The sequence below is a fragment of the Canis lupus genome, chromosome 14, assembly GCF_048164855.1.
Source record: "Canis lupus baileyi chromosome 14, mCanLup2.hap1, whole genome shotgun sequence".
Lineage (NCBI taxonomy): Eukaryota > Metazoa > Chordata > Mammalia > Carnivora > Canidae > Canis > Canis lupus.
The window spans coordinates 50,045,106-50,067,260 of record NC_132851.1 but is presented as its reverse complement, the minus strand read 5'-3'; the positions used below and the strand labels follow the sequence as shown (position 1 = coordinate 50,067,260).

At 39.2% G+C, this 22,155-nt stretch overlaps 1 pseudogene; it reads right to left on the bottom strand.

Annotated features, from left to right (window-relative positions):
- Positions 1–21,205: 21,205 nt before the first annotated feature.
- Positions 21,206–21,764, bottom strand: LOC140603550 (protein Cripto-like; annotated as a pseudogene).
- Positions 21,765–22,155: the final 391 nt, after the last annotated feature.

The following is a 22,155-nucleotide window of genomic DNA, read 5'->3' as shown; positions in this document are numbered from 1 at the left end:
CCAGGGTCACACCCTGGACTGAAGGCAGCACTAAACCACTGAGCAACTGGGGCTACCCAGGTCTTGCTTTTTTATCCAATCTGATACCCTGTGTCTTTTGATTGGAGCATTTTGCTGAGGATGTAGAGAAAGGGCAACCCTCTTACACTGTTGGTGGGAATACAAGCTAGTATAGCTACTCTGGAAAACAGAATGAAGGTTCCTCAAGAAGTTGAAAATAGAGCTACCTTACAACCCAGCAATTGCACACTATTGTGTGTGTATGTATATATATATATACATACACACACACTGTATACACACACACACACACACACACACACACAATGAAATATAGCCCAGCCATTAGAAAGGATGCATACCTATTTACATTGATGTGGATGGAACTAGAGGGTAGTATGTTAAGTGAAATAAGTCAATTAGAGAAAGACAATTATCATATGGTTTTACTCATGTGGAATATAAGAAACCATGCAAAGAACTATAAGGGAAGGGAGAGAAAACTGGGAAGAGATCAGAGAAGGAGACAAACCATGAGAGACTCCTAACTCAGGGAATAAACAGCGTTGCTGAAAGGTAGGGGATAAGGTAATTGGGTGATGGGCATTAAGGAGGGCACTTGATGTGATGAGTACTGGGTGTTGTATGCAATGGATGAATTGCTAAATTCTACCTCTGAGACTAATAATACAGTATATGTTAACTAAATTGGGTTTTTACAAAAAAATAAAGAGCAATGGATTCTAAATTAAGATTTTCGCTGCTTGGTAACATCCTGGAAAAGGAGAATTTAAATTTTTCTCATCTGTGTCCTTACATATTTGAACTCTCTGGAAGGACTCAGTGGAAACAAACTCTATTGGGCTTTGTTTAAGTGTGTACTCAGTGCTTACTAAGAAAGGTTAGTTTGAATCCTTGGGATGGTTCCTTATTTTCATTCTCACAGTTGTTTTCCACAAGATAATTAACTTAATTCTCCTTCTACCATTCTCTGTTAATTATAGCTATGGCTTGCCGGAAATGAGTTACTATAATATTCAAAGTCAATCACATGAATTTAATGAAATTAGATATGACTGTAGTTTGGAATGGGAACCTGGTGCAGAATGTCATACATTTTCATTTTTTTCCCTGCTTTTTTCCCGTCTTACTGTACTAAATGGATTTGCTTCATTGAATCACCAGCTCTTAGAATCTAAAGCTTCCTTATACATCAGAGTTGGGATTTATTCAGTACTGTATCATCTGCATGGAGCATCTGGAACACCGTATGTGCTTAGCAAATATTTGCTCAATAGCTTTGTTTGGGTCTGTCTTCCCACTCAGTGCAGGAATCTTTTCAACTATTTTCCTTCTGCTTGGACCTTTCTGCTTCCAGGGAGTCTCTTCCTTTCTTCTTCCTTCCCATCTTTTCTCCCTTCTCTTCCTGTAGATCTATATTAAGTAAATCTATGCTGGGCACTGTGCTGGGCTCTGGAATATTAATGGTGAAAATATGCTTCCTGCCCTTGTGGAATTCACAGATGAGTAGGGAAGACAAATGTCTATTAAAAGGTCAAGCAAGAAAAGTAAAGATAAATGCTAAGGTGGAGAGCACAGAGGGCAAAGTGGCCTCCTCTGGGAGGTCAAGAAGGATTCTGTGAAGAGGGGAGAACTGAGACCTGAAGGATGAATGGCAGTTGGTTTGGTGTAGAAAAGAAGGAAGACCACCCAGGCAGAAAGACCTGGGTGTTCAAGACTGGAATATGGGGAGGACCTGAGTGTGCACCAGGGACTGCAGTCAGCTGAGTAAGGGGGGAATGGGGAAAAGCTGGGGCTGGGCACCAACAGGAAGGCCTGCCACACAGGGTCTTGTAAACTCTGCTAAGGAACTTGGACTTCATCTTAAAAGCATTGGGAAACCATCCAGTGATTTTTACAAGGGGGTGATATGATCAAGTTGGCATCCCATTCACTGCAAGTTGTGCATGCGTGTGTGTGTGTGTGTGTGTGTGTGTGTGTTACAAAGTTCTTCCCTCTACTGACTTCAGACTGCCTCCCTATGACTTTGCCTCACCTCGTCTTGTTCTGTCTCTCTTCTGGAGCTCTCCAGAAACAAATCCACTCCCTTTTCTCAGTGATGCCTTTTCAAACGGAAGTTCTGTTTCAGCTTATTACTATCCTAATCACATTCTTCTGTACTTTCTTTATAATCAATCTTCCTAATGAAACATGGCTCATGAAGTTGAGTATAATTCTCCAGAAAGCTTTGGAGAATAACGGATATATTATTTTCTGTGGTTTGGACATCATTCTAGAGACACATGCAACACCAACTGTTTCCTATTAAGTTTGTAGTTTATCAAGTAACCCCAACCCACCCAGCCTTTTGAGATGCAAAGCTAAAATTCATAGGGTCTCTCTCATTTTGTTTTTGCTCCATTTTTAAAGCGCATGTAAATACGATGGCTCTGGGGTTCAGCCCCAACATTGCCATCAGCTTGCTGTACAATTCTGGAAAGGTCACATATTCTCTCCAGGCCTTTGTGCTTTAGAGAGGGGAGAATTTCTTTCTCCAATTCTGATGTATCATTCTGTGTGGTAGGAACCCCATTCCTGAACAAGTCTTGGATTGTCTCCATCCCTCTCACTCAATATCCCCAGAGGAGTGACTGATCTGATGGGTGAATTTGGAAGGAGAACATGGACACCCATAGCTCATGCCTTCCTCTCTCCCCTTTCTTTAGGAGCAAGCCAGCACACAGAAAGGATGTGCCCTCATCTGCTCCCCTGTGCTGAAAGTTTTCCAAGGAGTGTGAATCTCCAGATAGGCCTGCAGCATTCCAGTGGGTTTCTGTATTGGGAGGCCCACTTATGTGCAGATTTAAGCAGTTTCTTCATTATTAACTTCAACTATAATAAAATAATAGTTCTATCCTCAACTGCCTTATATCATTGTCCTATTTCTCAGTTGATTCAGATACAATACTATTTTTGGGCTCTCTCAAACAATGAAGGGATAACCAATGTTCATTTTCTAAAATTCCTGTCTTTAAAAACAGGACTTGGGATCCCTGGGTGGCTCGGCAGTTTAGCGTGTGTCTTTGGCTCAGGACGTGGTCCTGGAGTCCCGGGATCGAGTCCCGAGTCGGGTTCCCTGCATGGAGCCTGCTTCCCCTCTGCCTGTGTCTCTGCCTCTCTCTCCCTCTCTCCCTCTCTCTCTGTCTCTCATGAATAAATAAATAAAATCTTTAAAAAAAAAAAAAAACAACAGGACTTTGCATTTATCCCATTAAATGTCTTTAGGTTGGTTCCAGCCTGTTCTTCACTACAGCCAGTATTAGCACTAATTGGTACCCAGTGGTCTGGAGGAGTTAACTCATGTTCTTAACCAACTAGCTAGCTCTAAGTGATGCTGACTCTGGAATACATTCAAGAAAAAGAATGCATTATACTGAAGTGTTGCCATAGTATTATTCTCAACACCATCGTACAATAATATGGAAGCTCCAGCAGTAAAATGCCATTTCTTTGGGAGGCTTAAAATCAGATATGCTCTGTATTTATTTCCACTCTGCTGTAACTAATGTCATAGGAGGTCATATGTTACACATTTGACATATCCCCTGAAAAGTTTGTCCATGGTGCCTGTCGTGCAACAAATGCAGAACTAATCACACACATTGGTGATGGTGGTGTGTCAAATTGTTAGTAGTAGTAGTAGTATTTGCCAACTGCTTTACATGATTTAAAGAACTTTCAGGTACAGTATCTCACTTGGGTTTCCCAGCAACCCTGTGCAACAGAGTAAGAAGTATAGTCTTCATTTTGCAAATGAGGATACTGGCTCAGAGGTGTTCAAAAATGTGTCTCAAACCACAAAGTATATTTAGTAGTGGAGTCAGAACCAGAACATAAGGCTTGCAAATGTCTGAAATTTGCCTCTAATCCTATGGCCACTCCAATTATGTATTATCTTCCACCCTGAATTGGTTCTTACTTACAACTCTGATATAGATGTGAATATCACACGTTCATCACTAGACTCAGTGCCCCTAGTAAATTGCCTCTTCATGTTGTTCACTGTTGTGTCTATAACACACGTCTTGTGGGCAATAGGTCCCAGCTTCCTCAGGTTAGGGGCCAAGTGCATGCTGTTTTCTCAGCACCACATTTAATGTGGAATGGCAAAACCATACTTGATTTTAAAAAGAGAATGGAGAATGTGTTTGATATCCATCTTCTCTTTTTTCTCTCTTTACTTGGTTTTATAGATACAATATTAATGCATAGTGGGAAGGGCTCTAAGACCACAGGTATTAGAAACAGACTACATAGCTTCCATTCCTGGCTCTGCCAATTGCTGCTTGGCAATTTTTTTTTTTTTTGCATTCTCCTGAAAGCAGAGCCTGAAACATGAACTTGGGTGAAGATAATTTACTTCAGAAGTGATCTCAGGAAGCAAAGGTGGGGAAATTGAGATTTGGAAGGAAGAAAAACCAATAAGCAGTATATAAATGATTTGGCTGCTGTTATGGGCAAATAAGACTCACTTGTGCTGGAGACCTGAGGACCTATATAGAACTGTCTCATCCCAAGATGGGGACACTGGTGCATTTACCTACTGATTCCAACTCCACCCACCCATTGGTTGAGAGTAGACCCTAAAGTTATTGTCTCCATCCCTCCCAAATGATGCAAATGATGATCCTGAATGTCTATCACCATATAATTAAAAGGAATAAACTTATAGGCATACAGAAATCCAAGGAGTGTATGCACACACATGTGTGTGTGCCTGTGTGGGCATATGCCACGTGCACACTTAATTTTAGTAATTCATGAAAGATTTAATCCATATGATCTTCATATTTCAGAAGTCTTATGTTTTGGAGATCCAATTATGTTAATCTGCATTTGGCATTTTCTTCATTTTTCTGACATTATTACAACAAGACTGATTACATACCCAATGCTGTATTTTTCATCCTACTGATTTATTTATTTTATAACTGAAAGTTTATACCTCTTAATCCCCTTCACCTATTTCTCCCATCTTCCCAACGCACTCCCCTCTGGAAACCACCAGTTTGTTCTCTGTATTATTCTGGGGTTTTTTTTTTTGTTTATTCATTCATTTTGGTTTTTTAGATTCCACATATGATTGGAATCATATGGTACTTGTCTTTGACTGACTTCATTTAGCATTTTATTCTCTAGATCCATCCATGTTGTTGCAAATAGTCAGATCTTATACTTTTTTATGGCTGAATAATATTGCAAGATATATATATATATTCTTTATATTCTATATGTATATATTCTTTATATATATATATCTTCTTTATCCACTCATCTATAGATTTTCACACTTGGATTGCTTCCATATCTTGGCTATTGTATACAGTGATATAATAGGAATGCATATATGTTTTTGAATTAGTGTTTTCATTTTCTTTGGATAAATACCCAGTCCTGGAATTACTGGGTTGTGTGGTAATTCTGTTTTTGAGGAATCTCCATGCTATTTTCCACAATGGCTATACCAATTCACATTCCTACCAACAGTGCATGAAGGTTCCTTTTCTCCACATTCTCACCAACACTTGTTATTTCTTGTCTTTTTAATATTAGCCATTCTGACAGGTGGGAGATGGTATCTCATTGTGGTTTTGATTTGCATTTCCCTGGGGATAAGTAATGTTGAACACTTTTCACTTGTCTGTTGGCTATCTGGATGTCTTCTCTAGAAAAATGTCTATTCAGGTCCTCTGCCCCTTTTTAAATCAGATTGGTTTGTGTGTGTGTTGAGTTATATACATTCTTTATATATTTTTATACTACCCCTTATGAGTCATATCATTTGAGAAAATCTTTTCTCATTCAGTAGATTGCCTTTTAGTTTTGTTGACTGTTTCCTTCAATGTATGGAAGATTTTATTTTGATATAGTCCCAATAGTTTATTTTTTCTTTTGTTTCCCTTTCCTGAGGAGACATAGCTAGAAAAATGTTGCTTAAAGCTGATGTCCAAGAGATTACTGCTTATGTTTTTTTTTCTAAGAGTTTTGTGGTTCAGGTCTCATATTTAGGTCTTTAATTAATTTTGAGTTCATTTTTGTGTGGTTTAAGAAAGTGATCCAGTTTCATTATTTTGCATGTCACTATGTAGTTTTCCCAATACCACTTTTTGAAGAGACTATCTTTTTCCTCCTTTGCCATAGATTAATTGACCATATAAGTGTGGGTTTATTTCTGGGTTTTCTATCCCATTCCATTGATTTATGTGCCTATTTTTTGCCAGTGTAATACTATTTTGATTACTATAGCTTTTAGTATATCTTCAAATCTGGGATTGTGATACCTCTTTGTTCTTTTTTCTGAAGGTTTCTTTAGGTATTTGGGATATTTTGTGGTTTTGTACAAATTTGAGGATTATTTGTTCTAGTTCTATAAAAAGTACTATTTGTATTTTGATAGGGATTCGTTGAATCTGTAGATTTCTGTAAGTAGTATAGACATTTTGACAATATTAATTCTTCCAACCCATGAGCACAAAATATCTTGTCATTTGTTTGTGTTCTCTTCAGTTTCTTTCACTAATATTTTATAGTTTTCAGAATACAGGTCTTACATCTCTTTGGTTAAGTTTAATACCTACCTATAAATTAAGAAATACCTAGGTATTCTTTTTGGTGCAGTTGTAAATGGAATTGTTTTCTTAATTTTTCTTTCTGCTACTTTGTTATTAGTGTACAGAAATGCAGCAGATTTCTGTATATTACTTTTGTGTTTTCTGACTTTATTCATTTATTCTAATTATTTTTTGGTGGAGTCTATAGTTTTCTGTATATGGTATCATATCATATGCAAATAGTGACAGTTTTACTTATTTTTTTAGCAATATGGATGCCTTTTTTTTCTTTTGTTACCTGATTGCTGTGATTAGGACTTCCAGTACTATGTTGAATAAAAGTGGCAAGAACAGACATCCTTGTCTTGTCCCTGATTATTAGAGGAAAAATAGCTGTTTTTCTCCATTGAGTATGTTAGTTTAGCTGTGGGTTTGTCAGATATGGCCTTAGTTATGTTGAGGTATGTTCTCTCTAAACCAACTTTGCTGAGTTTTTTTTTTTTTTTTATCATATCAGATGTTAAATTTTGTCAAATGCTTTTTCTTCATCTACTGAGATGATCATATGATTTTTTATTCTTCATTTTTTTGATGTGGTATATCACATTGATTGATTTGCAGATATCGAATCATTCTTATATCCCTGAAATAAATCTCATTTGGTCTTGGCGATTGATCCTTTTAATGTATTATTAAATTCAGTTTGCTAATATTTTGTTTGAGGATTTTTTCATCTATGTTCATTAGGAATATTGGCCTGTAGTTTTTCTTTTTTGTAGTATCTTTGGATGGCTTAGAATCAGGGTAATGCTGCCCTCCTAGAATGAATTTGGAAGTTTTCCTTCCTTTTCTATTTTTTGGAATAGTTTGAGAATAGGTATTACCTCTTTTTTAAATGTTTGGTAGTATTCATCTGAGAATCCATCTGATCTGGATCCTAAAATTTTGTTTTAAGGAATTTTTTTATTACTCATTCAATATTTATTACTAGTAGTCAGTCTGTTCAGCTTTGTTATTTCTTCCTGATTCAGTTTTGAAAGATTGTATGTTTCTAGAAGTTTATTAATTTCTTCTAGGTTTTCAACAGTTTTCTGACATGTAATTTTTTGTAGTAGTCTCTTACAACCCTTTGTATTTTTGACGTGTCAGTTTTTATTTATGTTTCATTTCCGATTTTGTTCATTTGAGTATTCTCTTTTTGATGAGTCCAGCTAAAGGCTTATCAACTTTATTTATCTTCTCAAAGAAGCAGCTCTTGGTTTCATTGGTATTTTTCTGTTATATTTTTAATCCCTATTTCATTTAGTTCGGCTCTGATCTTTCTTATTTCCTTCCTTATATTGGTTTTGGGTTTTCATTTGTTCTTCTTTTTCTTGTTTCTTTAGGTATATGGTTAGATTGTTTGAGATTTTTCTCCATTTTTTTTAAGATTTTATTTATTTATTCATGAGAGACCCAGAGAGAGAGAGAGAGAGAGAGAGAGGCAGAGACACAAGCAGAGGGAGAAGCAGGCTCCATGCAGGGAGCCTGACGTGAGACTTGATCTCGGGTCTCCAGGATCACACCTTGGGCTAAAGGCGACAGTAAACTGCTGAGCCACCCGGGCTGTCCCTTAATCAGAGAAATTACATAATTGGAATTAGAGAGCTAGTACTGGTGCTAAGATTTTATATCCTGATGTTAGATTTTCTGGTCCCAACCCTAGCTCCACCATTCTTTAGGTATAGGCTCTTAACCAAGTTACCTTAACTTTCAAGGTCTTATTTTCCTTGTTTGTGCAACAGAGTGATAATAAGGCCTAGATTTTAGTATTGCTCTAAAGATTAGATGAGTTAAGGCTTAGGTGGAATTGAACGTAATATCTGATACTCAGTAAATATTCAATAAAAGTTAGTTATAATTATGTTGTTGATTTGATTTTAGAAAGAATTTTAGGTTGAGAATGGTAAGAAGGGTGGATTAGAAATGACAAAGCAAAAACATAGAAAACAATATCCAGATGAGATATCCAGAAGGGGGCCTGAGCCACACAAATGTATTTTATGTAAGCAGCTCTCCAAAACACAATGCCGTACCAGGAAAATGGTATCCTTGAGAGCCATACAGCACTATGGAAGGAACAGAATAATTAATAGGGCAAATTGCATTTTTTGAGATGGCTATGACAAGATCACTAATACCCAGTGCTCTTCTCTGAATGTGATGGTGATGTTTCTCCCATTCAATGGTAGGCCCTGTATTCCCTTCCCTTAGAATATTGGTGGACCTATGAATACCAGAGGTAACTATCTGATTTTCAAACCTGGGTCATAAAAGGGATACAGCTTCCACCCGGTACTCTTTGGACACTCCCTCTTGGAACCAGGAAGAAGAAGAGTTATCCATGGAGAGGACACATGTAGACGTTCTAGCCAATAGCCCTGGCAAAGGTCTGGGTAGAAAGATGAGACAATAGGTTTAGGTTTTGACACATGGTATTTGAAATATCTAAGGACAGCTACATTTAGATGTCCTGCAATCTGTTGACTCTCAAACCCAGAGGAATTAGGGCTACAGAGATTGTGATTCAAGAGGCAATTATGTTAAGCCATGGGATGACTGAATATCCCCAGGAAGAGTATAAAAGTGAGAAGAGACCCCAAATCAGAACTCTGAGAAAGCGTGCATTCGAGGAAAAAGAACAGATCAACGTGTAATCAGAGAAACAGGAGGAGAATCAGAAGAAATGGTTGGCAGAGGCACCAAGAAAGGTATGTTGGGAGGGGCTGGTCATTGGATCAAATGCTCTAGAGATGAAGAATGAGACATGAGAAGAGGGTATTGGGTTTAGCTCTTAGAAAGCCATTGGTGAATTTTGACAAAGGAATTTAGTAAAATAGAGGAATTGGAAGTCAGGTTGCAGATAGTGAGTATTATTAAGGAGGAATAAAGAAGCAGAAGTGCAAACTACTCTTTCTAGGATTTGTGGCAGTGTAGAGATAATAGAGCTAAAGCTAGGTGCAGGGCAGCCCCCGTGGCTCAGCGGTTTAGCACCGCCTTCAGCCCAGGGCCTGATCCTGGAGATCTGGAATAGAGTCCCAAGTCAGACTCCCTACATGGAGCCTGCTTCTCCCTCTGCCTGTGTCTCTGCCTCTCTCTCTCTGTGTCTCTCATGAATAAATAAATAAAATCCTTTAAAAAAATAATAAAGGTAGGTGCAATGAAATTCAGAGAATCCAACTATGCTCCTGGGCTGTAGAAAAGGACCCATGAGTTGGGGAGATTCATTGTACAATTATAAACTGTACAAAGTTGTCATTTACAGCAAAAGTGGGTGACTAGACAGGGAAAGTTTATTTCTTGATGCAAACTAAGGTAGAATCCTGGTAAGTGAGACAAATTTTGTTTTGTGGCCTGGAACATGATTCTGAGGGAAATTCCCAAAGTAAAGTTCCAAAAAATTTGTTGTTGTTGTTAAGTAGGCTTCATGTTAAGCATATTAGGCTGTGGGGCTTGAACTCAAAACCCTGAGATCAAGACCTGAGCAGAAATCAAGAGTTGGATGCTTAACCGACTGAACCACCCAAGTACCCTCCCCCCAAATATTTGAACAGTAACTTTTTTTTTTTGGAAAGAATATATAGATTCTTAGGATGCCCCTGGAAGACAATTTTTATTTGTCTGTATAAATTCTGGTGCCCTGGCAAGAGCAGATACTGTAATTATTTCCATTCTACAGTAAAGGTAGAGGTATAGAGTATCCTGGTAACTTCCCTCCAAAGTGTGAGCTCTTCATACTGTACTGGCCTTCTTTGCCTCTGTGTTTTGAGAAAGTTTTCTTTTATATATGTTTTTTTTACACTTATTGCTCATGTGGGTAATATTGTACAGTTTAAAGATACAGAGGTCATCTGGGTAGGGATTGACTGGCTGATTTTTCAATCTGTGAGACAAGACCTCGAAGACTGGCCCTACCTTGATGAAATCACCAGTCTTTCAAGTCTGGTTCTTAGCTTTGTGACCCAGGAACTTCACTTTCCCAGCCTACCAAAAAAGTCAGCTGACGCAAGTGATCTGGCTTAGACTAAACCACCTTGCTTACCAAATTATCATTTCATGCTGGGGGCTGTTCTTTTGGAACAACACATCACATCTGTCCTCCAGGAAGCTCTTCCTGGTTTCAAGATATCTCAAAGCCTGTGTGGATATAAATCAGTTGGTTGCTTTGTGAGCACAAAGCCAAAACAAAGGGAGGTTGATAGTATAGCCAGATATATCAGGAAGCTAAATGAGTCATTTCTGACTCAGAGCACAGTATTGCCTTTAGTAAGCATATTTACTTTCTTAGGGTCAGTGTTTGTTCCCCTGGACAATGTTAGATAGAAGGACACTGCCACCTTTAGTTGTTCTGATCCCCGTTTTCTGGCAGTTTCTTTCTTTTTTTTTTAAATTTATTTATGATAGGCACACAGTGAGAGAGAGAGAGAGAGGCAGAGACACAGACAGAGGGAGAAGCGGGCTCCATGCACCGGGAGCCCGACGTGGGATTCGATCCCGGGTCTCCAGGATCGCGCCCTGGGCCAAAGGCAGGCGCCAATCCACTGCGCCACCCAGGGATCCCCTGATCCCCATTTTCATATTTTCATGTAGACTACTCTCTCTTGCTGCAATATTCTATTTTTTTAAAAGATTTTATTTATTCATGAGAGAGAGAAAGAGAGAGAGAGAGAGAGAGAGAGAGAGAGAGAGAGGCAGAGACACAGGCAGAGGGAGAAGCAGGCTCCACGCAGGGAGCCCAACACGGGACTCGATCCTAGGTCTCCAGGATCACACCCTGGGCTGAAGGCAGCGCTAAGCCACCGAGCCACCCGGGCTGCCCTGCAACATTCTTTATTATGAGATATTTATTTCATACAATACTGTGTGGGGGCTTGAATCCTTTTATTTTTTTAATTTGGCTGCCTTTACATATGTGTTGATATTTTAAATCAACTCCATTCTTTACCCTCTCTACCTGACTACACTGTACTCCCTGAACAGACACGGCATGCTCTGAAGGAAGTAAATCAGACAGCTCCATGCGAGAAGTTATTTTTAAAACTTGCATTTTGCCTAGTGAAATACCTGTAAGAACACTGCTGGGGAACATTAAAGAAATAGCATAGCACTGCTATTCCCCCTAAGCTATTATTGTAGATTCCAGCCATTTATATTTTGCTTTTATATTGGTTTGTTCTCCATAAAACTCCCTCATGAAAACCCAGAAGAGATATTTAGACCACAAGCACAGCTGTGTTTGATGGCCCTTCAAGGTCTTAATACTTTTTTCTTTTGGAGTGGACTCCCCAGATCCTATCTGCTAACTCCTTTATTAACTTGATCTTTAGATGTCTTTATATTTATTTGGCTTATATCTATGAGTAAAAGCCATGTTCTCCAAATGCAGTTTGTGCTCTTTAAGACTTTGTTTAAAATTTCTTATGTGACAGTGAATATTCACCTGTTCCTTAAAGTTATAGCTTTATCTATAAAGCAAACATAATACCAGTACCAATTTATATTAGATTCTATCCACTGGTTCCATCTCATATTATTTTCAGGCTTCTAAACACCTATGTTCTCTAGCTCCATAGGCCGGAAATTTGTGTTCTGGTCTAGGAATTAAGAAACTTACTTACTATCACGTGAGAAGACTTAAAACCTTCCAAAATGCTAACTCATGTTCCCGCTCCCCAACCCTGGAGAATTTCAGAGTGGCATTGCAGCACATGCTGTCAGTCTGTCAATGTCTTGCCCAGATTCCTCCTCCTGCCACTTCAGCATGCCCTAGCCTACTTCCAGCTGCTGGTAGCTCCATCTCTTTGCCTGAGGGCTTTTCTTGAAACCACGTGCTCTGCCCGGATACAAAGGGGCAGGCTAGAAGGAAGGAATGGGGAATTAAAATACCTGAGCTTCCTCAACTAAGGACTGTTAGGACATGGTGTACAAATACTCAACATAACCCACTCTAGAGTGGACACCTTTGAGGTATATATTATACCATTTCTCCAAGTTCCTAGCAGCACAAAGCTTCAGTTGCCCACAATGATAGATAGCTTGATTACATGCCCTTTATTGCTTCCTTCCTTTCCCTGTCTCACTTCCTCATTCCCTACCTGTGCTTCCTGCGCTTTACATATAAACTACTTTCACTTGAATCATTGTCTCAGGGTTTGCTTCTGAGCCCAAACTGAGGCATGATATAATGGAGAAAAGGAAACTCCCAAGGTGTAGGACCAATAAAATCAATAGTCGTAGAGTCACAGCTGATGAACTATAATGGACATAGTGCCTGGTATATAATAATAATTGTTTTATTCATACTTTTCAAACAATCATTGCTTGAGGTCTTCCTTCAAGGAGCTCCCAAACCATTGGAAGTGGTTGACATATGGAATGCCTGAGTGGCTCAGCAGCTGAAGGTCTGCCTTTGGCTCACGGTGTGATCCCGGGGTCTAGGATCAAGTCCCACATCAGGTTCCCTGCAGGGAGCCTGCTTCTCCCTATGCTTCTGCCTATGTCCCTGCCTCTCTTTCTCTGTGTCTCTCATGAATAAATAAAATCTTTTTTAAAAAAGAAGTGGTTGACTTATAAACTCTGCAACTTTAATACAGTATAATTAGTGCTATAAGGGAGGTGTTAGAAACCTCCTGTGGAAGAATAGAGATGAATCAATAGTTCAGCAGGCTGGGATTGGAACTGGAGAAGGGGTTTCAGAGAAAGTTTTATTGATGGAGTGACAGGTAGGGAAGCTGGAAAAGAGCATTTCAAAAGGAAGAGCATGAACAGAGAGAGATTTGAACAAGCTGGGAGTACTGACAAGGTAAAGGGAACAGTGGGCTCCAGCATGGGGCGTTAGGGCGTAATGAGTGAGATGAAATTGTGAGAGGCCTCAAATGTCATGTGAAGGGGAATCAGCCTCTTTCTGAAAGTGATAGTGAGACATCAGAGGCTATGAAGTGAAGGAGCACTATGATCAGATCTTTACATTAGAAAATCTGACTTCCAGATATCTATGGAAGTAGATGGGACTACTTGGAGTAGTAGTATGAAGTAATATGGGACTTAAAACTGTTCTTAGTGCTCTTTTTACTTAGATGGGACAGTAGAAGGTAAGTGGTTAAACACATGGGATTTTATTTATTTTATTTATTTTATTTTTTATTTTTATATTTATTTATTTATTTTTTTATCTGCCTCTTGCTAATTGTGTGATAAAATAACTAATCTTGAGACAACTGGGTGGCTCAGCGGTTGAGCATCTGCCTTTGGCTCAGGGTTTGATCCCAGGTCCAGGGATCAAGTCCCGCATCAGGCTCCCTGTCAGGAGCCTGCTTCTCCCTCTGTCTCTGCTTTTCTCTGTGTTTCTCTCATGAATAAATAACTAATATCTTTTTTAAAAATAACTAATCTTTATTGATTTTACTGTGTTCATGGTGCAGTTATAGGTACTTTACATAAACTCAATTATTAAGTCATTTTTCCTTCAGATTCCTTACCTATGCAATGGAGATTTTTTAAAAAGATTTTATTTATTTATTAATGAGAGACAGAGAGAGAGAGGCAGAAACACAGGCAGAGGGAGAAGCAGGCTCCATGCAAGGAGCCCAACATGGGACTCGTTCCCAGGACCCCAGGATCAGGCCCTGGACTGAAGGTGGCGCTAAACCTCTGAGCCACTGGGGCTGCCCTACAATGGAGATATTTTAATAACAATATGGTATGTAACTGTCTGGCTGAGTAGTTACATAAATAAATTTACTTGTGTGAAACTCTTAGAACAATGCCTGGTATATAGCAGATAGCAGGTGATTAATATATACTATTGTTATTATTATATGCACCCCTCTGCTCTCAAAAGAGCTCATATTAAGGGGAATCCATGGCTTCACTAAGTTCCCCCATATGTGAGTTCCGACATTCATTACTGAACAGTATCCCTGGTAGGCACATGCTCCTGTTAAAGAACAGTGGAGGGTTATATGGTACAATCTCACATAGCCTTACTTTCCTTATATAGTTCTAAGAATTTTTGTCCACTGAAAAAGCAGCATACCTCCCAGACCAGAGACTTTGGAGAGCTGTCCATTAGTGGAGGTGCTGAAGGAGTTAGAATAAGTTTTTCAAAAAAAAAAAAAAAAAAAAAAAGAATAAGTTTTTCAACAGCCAAGGCACCTGAGCAGTGTTCTAGGCCTTGGAATCTAGGAGATAAAAGAAGCATGAAATTGGAAGTCAGTTCTAGGATCAGAATCTGGAGCAATGTCCGTTTGGCACATTTGATTTCAAGGAGCTTCTGCTCATTGTCTGTGGAACTGTCTGTAGAGCCTCCAGTGAACAACTAGTAAGTGGCTCACCCCACAGAGAAGATTCACATGGTTTTGACTGTGGAAAGGGCTATAGAGTTTCCTTGTGGGACAACCTTACTCCTGAAGCTTCAAGTAAGTTATAATTCTAAATGTCCCAAGCATGACACCTTGAGGGACAATGGAGACTATGGAGTGACAAGTTATTAAGCTTCTTACACAGACATCTTATGAAATTTGAAAGTTATAATTATGAATGTGGGCTCTAGGTACCGACAATAATTTTGGATTAGAGTTTGGCTTTCAAATTTCTAGAAACAAATGAGGTTTACAAAAACAGGTGCACTGATATTGTGATTTAGGCTTTATATATTTAGAAGTTGAACTAATTTTAGCTTTTTTGGAAAAACATTGCATGGCCATGTTGCTTGATTGTATGTATCCTTCCTAATTTTGTTCCTTTCACTAAACTCTTCCGCCTCGAGGTGAGTAGAAGGGTTGGCTTGAATCTTCAGACATTTCATGTTCATGGGGTCCCTGGGTGGCTCAGTCAGTTAAGTGTCTGATTCTTGATTTCAGCTAAGGTCATGATCTCCAGGTCGTTGTGGGGCTGAGATCAAGCCCCGCAACATGCCCCACATTGGACTCTGCATCAGGGTCCACGCTGGGCATGGAGCCTGCTTAAGATTCTCTCTCTCCCTCTCCTTCTGTCCCCACCCCCAAGTCTTCTCTCTCTCTTAAAAAAAAAAAAAAGAAATCTCATGTTCATAAGGAACTCTTGGGCCATTTTCTGGTTTCTTTAAAACAATGGGAGAAAACCATTTACCATCAATTGGGCCATTTATGTATTTTTGGGGTGTGTTTATACCAATAGTTCCTTAATTTAGATCAAGGAAAATGTATTGTCCTTCCTTCACATAAATTCCATGTTTTGAAAGATTCTGCCTATGAAACAAACAACTTCAACTGAGAAGTAATTGTTGGTTCATGAGAATTAAAGTAAGGGATTAAAGAATTTAGAAATAGGGAAAATGAAGTTGAATTCCTACTAGATCAGGGGAAAGAAATCTAAAGAGAAGGAGACAGAATTGATACCATTGTAGCCAAAAGCAAATACATTTGATGTCTCATTACCATGTATAATGCAACCATAGGTGATTATATAAATACTGTAATGGAGCCCAATTGGCTAACTCACCATCCATTCTGACATATTTTTAATGTGTCTTCCCACCCTTAAGAGGCTCAGAAATTTTGAACTACATTTCTGAGAGTTCCTTGCATCTAAGAATTTGGGTTTGAGTTGGAGTCTGCTAAGTTGGATGAACTTTCAAGGAGACTTGAATTGGAATGGAGATAAGTAGGGAGAGAGAAAGGCAGGGTGTACTGTATTAGAGAAGCATGGATCCAGCTTCCCAGTTCAACAGGCAGCTCTTTGATTGTGTCAGGGGCAGCAGCTGCCCTGACAACCCAGTTCTTGTGATGATGTGCCTTCAGGAGATGACCCAAGAATGCTACTGAAGTCTGTTATTTCAGCCCTCCCAACAATTCCATGAGCTACTAAATACCTTGTAATATATCTCATTCCACTTACACTACCTAGAGTGGATTCTGTGTCTACAAATGGACTCTGACCTATGCAGTTTCCACTAGGAATAAATATTGAAAGGAGATCGAGAACTCATGACCACCTTTTCATATCAATCTAGGCTTTTCCCAGTTCTCAAAAAAAAAGTTGGAACAAAGTGGAATCCTCACTTAATCAATTTTAAATGTTTAGCATCCAGATGGATATTATGGAGAACTCTTGTTATGATGAGCACTGGGTATTATAGATAAGTGATGAATCACTAAATTCTACTCCTGAAACTAATATTATACTATATGTTAACTAACTAGAATTTAAATAAAAATTTGGGGAAAAAAGAGTGCAAACTCAAAAAAAAAAAAACAACAAAATTCAGTAATTACATTAAATAAGTGGGCTAAACATTCTAATTAAAAAAATAAATGTTTACCACTCACACACAATGGGTCAATGTTTATTTCCATAAGTATGTAAAACAGTGTTTATTTTATGTTGGCTTCAAAATCCTTACTCTCACAAGTAAGAAAACTGATTATAAATATTTTCTATTTCATGTTCACACCTCCCTATTGGAGAGTAAAAAAGTTAATCAGCTAATAGTTTGGTTTGTATCTACATCAAAACATTCCCCTCCTTCCCAGGGAATTTTAAGGTGTTAGGGAATTTTTAAACTTCATAATAAAGGCAAAATATGGCAGCACAGAATAAACTGTTGGGAATTTGAAAATAATTTTGAGGTGCTACAAATTTGCTAAGAACAATTTGAAAATCTTTAGCTTGATGATAAATGAATTATAATTGGGGGGAAAAAACTCTCCTGATTTGCTAGTGTTAAATAAGTTAGTCTTACTGGCCAGAATATACATATATTTTATTGGCTTAACTAAAATGAAGAGATTATAGATCACATTATTTTCTTTAAAATTAAATTTAATAATTTTCCTTGATTATACGTTCATTGTAGAAAAAAGTTTCTACAAATACATTATAGAAATCCACCATCCATAATCCTACCGCCCATATATAACTATTGATAATCTCAGTACATATCCTTGTCTCTTTCTTTTGGGGTGTGTGTGTGTGTGTGTGTGTGTGTGTGTGTATTATTGACATCATATTATATATGCTGGTATGAAACCTCACTTTTTTTTTTTAAGAGAGAGAGAGCATGAGCAGGGAGCTGAGGATGGTGAGAGAGGGAGAGAGAGAATCTTAAGCAGGTATCATGCCCAGTGCAGAGCTTGACTTGGGCCTCAATCCCATGACCCTGAAATCATGACCTGAGTAGAAATCAAGAACCAGACATTTAACCAACTGAACCACCCAGGTTGCTCCTCTTTTTTTAAATAAAACATCATATTACAAAAATACCTAACTTTTAAATTTGAAAGGGATATTATTTTGCAACCTGTGCTTCCTTGTGCCATGCAGGTAATAAATGGTATTTAATCTACATGCTTCAGCATCTTTTCAAAATAATCTTATAAAGCATTATTATCCTTGTTTTCCTTATAACACAACGATAAAATTTGTGTCTACAATGAAATTAAATTACTATTCTTTACTACCCATTTGGTTAATATGTTTATTATTTTGGTAAAATCTGAAACATGAAGCAGATTGAAAATAAGAGTTGAAAAAGCAGATTGAAATAAGCAGTTAGGTACCAACTAAGGAAATAATATTAACAACTATTATCGTCAGTGAGGTAAGAAACATACTTTGGAGGTATTCTCCATCCTAAACATATCAGCGACACTAAGTTACAAGAATAAAAAATATTCCAATTATCACCACCAGCATCAGGAACCATCTGACTCTCCCTCTGCCCATCTGGAGAGCATTTCTAAATCCTCTAAACAATTAGGAGCAGCCTCACAGGCCTCTGGAGTGAAATGCTTCTTACAAAATCTATTCAACAAGAGGTGAGCCTGAGTTTATGCATTAAAAACTATTTATGCATCCTTTGGCCTTGCTACTCAAGGTGTGAATCTGGACCAGTATCATTAGTATTACCTGGGAGCTAGTTAGAAATTCAGAATATTGGGCTCTACTCTAGATCTTCAAGTCCACATCTGTATTTTAACAAGATCCTTGACTCATTTGTATGCACATTAAACTTTTAAAGGCATTGCATTGCATTGGGAGGTAAACGATATACTAAAGAATATTTTTTCTCTCATCTAATTGTGGAACTTACAAATGCTCCCCAGATGGACAAGAGAGACCGTCAGATGGTCTCTTTTCCTTTTCCATATTGATTCTCTATGCAGTGAGATCTAGTGTTTCGTGTAGAAGATCCAGACCACTCTGGTTGAATCCTGCGTTTACCATTTGTATAACCTCACTGCTCCTCAGTTTTTCTACCTGTACAAAAGGAATAATAATAGTATCTCAAAGAGTTGTGAGGATTAACGAGTTAATACTTTTTAAACTCTAATGGGAGGCCTAGGTGGCTCAATTGGTTAACTGTATGACTCTTGCTCTCAGCTCAGATCTTTTTTTTTTTTTAAGATTTTATTTATTTATTCATGAGAGACACAGAGAGAGAGAGAGAGAGAGGCAGAGACACAGGCAGATGGAGAAGCAGGCTCCATGCAAGGAGCCTGATGTGGGACTCGATACTGGGTCTCCAGGATCACACCCTGGGCCACAGGCGGCGCTAAACCACTGCACTACCGGGGCTGCCCTCAGCTCAGATCTTGATCTCAGGGTTGTGAGTTCAAGCCCTGCGTTGGGCTAGGCTGGATCTGGAGCCTACTTTTAAATAAATAAATAAATAAATAAATAAATAAATAAATAAATAAATCTCTTAGAACAGTGCTTAGCACATAGTAAGTATTCAAAAAAGATTCATTAGCATCATTATCAAGGTCTGAGTTTTGTAAGCCATTATCCTAGAATCTCACGTCCTACTTTAAGGTTGCTGCTGGCCGAATGGTCCAGAGACAAGGCTGGTCAGTTCAGAGAACCTGAGATAAGCAGGTTTGTCCGTAACCACTTTAGGACAGGTCTAGCTCTGGCATGAGACTACCATTTAATAGCTTAGTGCCCCAGTGTAATGATCATGGGATATTAATTACTAGACTAACCTCTCTTTCCCTCAAGTCCATTCATTAAAAGTCATTGAAAAATTTTTAGCCAATTCCCTGAAATCTTATTATCTCTACTTTGTAAGAAAACAAACTTCTTGAGTATAATGAAAAACCACTGTTAATATATCTTCTTCTTATATAATTTGATGTCATTGATGGAATCAATTCTGGCGATTTTCCATTCCTCTCTTTGCTGCAAATAACTCAAGTAAAGATGCGAGACTGAGTGAAATGAAAATGACAGTAACCTGATTCCATCCATCACCAGTCATCTCTAAGAAAGAAATGTCCCTTGGGCAGCCTGGTGTCTCAGCGGTTTAGCGCCACCTTCAGTCCAGGTCCTGATCCTGGAGACCACTGATGGAGTCCCACGTCGGGCTCCCTGCATGGAGCCTGCTTCTCCCTCTGCCTGTGTCTCTGCCTCTCTCTCTCTCTCTCTCTCTCTCTGTGTCTCATAAATAAATAAATAAAATCTTAAAAAAAAAGAAAAGAAAAGAAATGTCCCAGGCCAAGGAACACCTACCAGCCAGAGATTTGGGCTGTAACCCTGACATGGAGCCCTAGAGTACAAGGAGAAATCCTGTTGCCTGGGTCACTGCTTCTGAAAATATACAAATAAATCATCTTGTTAAAATGCAGATTCTGAGTGGAGCCTGAGATAGTGGAAGAGGGCCTGAGATTCTGCATTTCTAACAAGCTCCCAGGTGAAATCAATGCTGCTGGACTATGGACCACACTTTGAGTGAGGATTAGGCTATAACTGGTTACACCTAAGTAAGTCAAAACGATTCTTCTGCAACGGCCTGCCTGAACCCCACCCAAATCTTGACTCTATATTGTGGTTCTTAGTCCCATTTGCGCATTACAAACCATCTAAGACCCTCATCCCCAACTCCAGATGTTCTAATTTAATTGTTCTGGGGTCCATGAGTGGAAGAGAGCCAAAAAGGAAGAGTCAAAAAGAAATGATTCTTTTTTTCTCCCAACCTGGGAAAGGTTGGAGTTTTCATCCGTCTGCTTTAATAATGAAATTCTTCTTTGGCACTGTGATCTAATAAAATAACCTTGCCCTTGACTCTGACCCAGATTTGAGTAGAGAGTCAACAAGAGTGGAAACCCTTGAGCTTTTCATGGAGGTGAATAATAACTGCATGCAGTCAACATGGATGTCAAACCATTTTAATACAGCAGACCTAGAATGTTCTTTAAAATATAATACTAAAACATGTTCTTTTTTTAAAAAAAATAGATGCTATTTATTTATTTGAGAGAGAGAGTTGGAGGAGAGGCAGACAACCCACTGAGCAGGGAGCCTAATGCGGGTCTCAATTCCAGGACCCTGAGATCACATGACCCAGGCCAAAGGCAGACACTTAACCGACTGAGCCACCCAGCTGCCCCTATGGCTGACGTTTTTGGAGGGTAGGGCAGAAGAAAGTAGTACCTTAAGGTAACATTAGGGACTATGATGAAAATCTATTCACTATTTCAAGGCAATGACCAAATGATCATCTCTAGTTAAGACACTAGAGTGACAGCCTTTACAGGTTATGAAATTTGCATAACAAATACTGCATATGCAAGTGTCCACTAACAGTAACTTTGTAGAGCAAGGCAGATACCAGCTAGCAAAAAAGTGGTGCCCGAAGACAGTGTTAATCTTGGAATCCTGGAAACCAGGAAGTGCTCATCCATCACGTGGCCATCACACCCTGGTAGAAATGTCTGCAGAAAGCAGTGTAGCCGGCCTCACCAGCATTTACGCATGGAACATCTCTTGGGCAGCCAGGTGTCATGGGGCACAGACTCACAGTTCTCTTTTCGAGAATCGTGCTCACAGTTGCGACCATAGAAGGAGGGGCGGGCAGGCACAGAAGGATCCCAGCATGCAGGTTTCCCCATTCAGACAGCAAGTTTTGTTTAACTCCTTACTGTCCTGGATCCCTACGGAGGGCACAAAGTGGGAAGCCCGGTGATGAAATGCAGGCTCCTCTCGGGACCAGACACTGCCACCATCCCTTAAGGGCGGCTCTCTCCTCGAAAGTTCACGGTGGCCCAACCCAGCAACTAATTCCAGTTCAAACGCTTTGGAAATGGTCATAATCAAAATCACCCTGAAAGAGAAGCGCTCCATCTTTCTGAGGTCCATAGCTTCTAACGAGTCAGGGGGAAGGAATGTCAGCATGGCTTTCATTCATGGTCATTGCTAAAATACCCAAAGGAAAACATGAATTTCATGAAATGAAAAATGGGGATTTAGCAAGAAGAGTATCTCAGAGAAGGATGCTTTCCCCAGAAGGTCTTAGGAGGAACAGGAGCAGGATGTCCTGAGAGACGGGGGGCTCATCACCGAGCTGGGTCCTAAGGAATGCTTTGACCTTAGCCGGGGAGCGAGCCCAGCCAGCGGCCTCTCCTTCCTCAGCAACCACGAGGGAGGCAGGGAGGGCCGGCAGGTGGGCACGGAGGCTGAGACCCACGCCCATCACCAGGCACGGCCTCTCCTGGGCTCCTAAAACATGTTCTTGTGAAAAAACTAGGTC